This window comes from Arachis duranensis, chromosome 5, assembly GCF_000817695.3.
Source record: "Arachis duranensis cultivar V14167 chromosome 5, aradu.V14167.gnm2.J7QH, whole genome shotgun sequence".
NCBI classification, from domain to species: Eukaryota; Viridiplantae; Streptophyta; class Magnoliopsida; order Fabales; family Fabaceae; genus Arachis; species Arachis duranensis.
In genome coordinates this window covers 19,456,034-19,457,503 of record NC_029776.3, presented here as the reverse complement: position 1 = coordinate 19,457,503, position 1,470 = coordinate 19,456,034, and positions in this window count along the sequence as shown.

The window sequence follows — 1,470 nt, the reverse complement described above, 5'->3', positions numbered from 1 at the left end:
CTGGACCGGAGTCTTAGGACTAACATTGCATGATTCATGGAATTCTCATTAAGAATTTTGATACCTTTATTTTCTTTTTCCACTTAATTTTCGAAAAATCCAAAAAATTTTACAAAATCATAAAAACCAAAAATATTTTATGTTTCTGTTTGAGTCTAGAGTCTCATGTTAAGTTTGATGTCAATTGCTTGTTTCTGTTCTTTTTGCATTCATGCATGTGTCTTCATTGATCTTCAAGATGTTCTTGATGATTTCATTGCTCTGATTTTTAAATTCTCTTGACTTGAGTGTTTATGTGTCTCATATGCATTCTCATTTTGTTAGCGTCAGTAGTATACAAACTGCTAAGTTTGGTGTCTTGCATGCATTGTTATTTGATTTTAGTTGCATTTTGATTATTCCTCATTATTAAAAATCCAAAAATATTTTTAATTTGTGTCTTTTCAAGTCAATAATACAGAGAATTGAAGATTCAGAACATACAACAGAGGAATTACACAGAAAAAGCTGGGCGTTCAAAATGCCCAGTAAAGAAAACAGACGGGCGTTTAAACGCCAGCCAGGGTGCCTGGCTGGGCGTTTAACGCCCAAAAGGGTAGTATTTTGGGCGTTAAACGCCAGAATGTGCACCATTCTGGGCGTTTAACGCCAGGATGGCACAAGAGGGAAGATTTTGTTTTCAAATCAATTTTTTTTTCAAGTTTTCAAAGTTTTTCACAATCAAATCTTTTTCAAATCATATCTTTTCAATCAAATCTTTTTCAAAATCAATTTCTTTCTATTTTCAAAGATACTTGCTATCAATTAATGATTTGATTCAACAACTCAAGTATGTTGCCTTTTCTGTTGAGAAAGGTTTAATGTTTAAATCATATCTTTTCTTGATAGCCAAGTCATCAATTTTTAAAATCAAATCTTTTTAAAAATGTTTTTCAAATCATATCTTCTCAATCACATCTCTTTAAAATCATTCATATCTTTTTAATCACATCTTTTTCAAAATAGTTTTCAATCAAATCTTTTTTATTTCTAATTTCAAATTCTCTTTCAAAAATCACTTGGTTTCTTTCCCACTTTTATTTTCGAAAATCAATAAGTGTTTTTCAAAATGTTTTCAAAATCCTTTACTTAATTTTCGAATACTACTTCCCTTCTTCTCACATCCTTCTATTTATGGACTAACACTATTCCTTAAATCACAATTCGAACTCCATCTTTCTTGATAAGTTCGAATTTTCTACCTCTGTCTTCTATTTTCCTTTTCCTCTGACACCTTAAGGAATCTTTATACTGTGACATAGAGGATTCTACATTTTCTTGTTCTCTTCTCTTTCTTATGAGCAGGAGCAAGGACAAAAGCATTCTTGTTGAGGCTGATCCTGAACCTGAAAGGACCTTGAAGAGAAAGCTAAGAGAAGCTAAGGCACAACTCTCTGTAGAGGACCTAACAGAAATCTTCAAAGAAGAAGA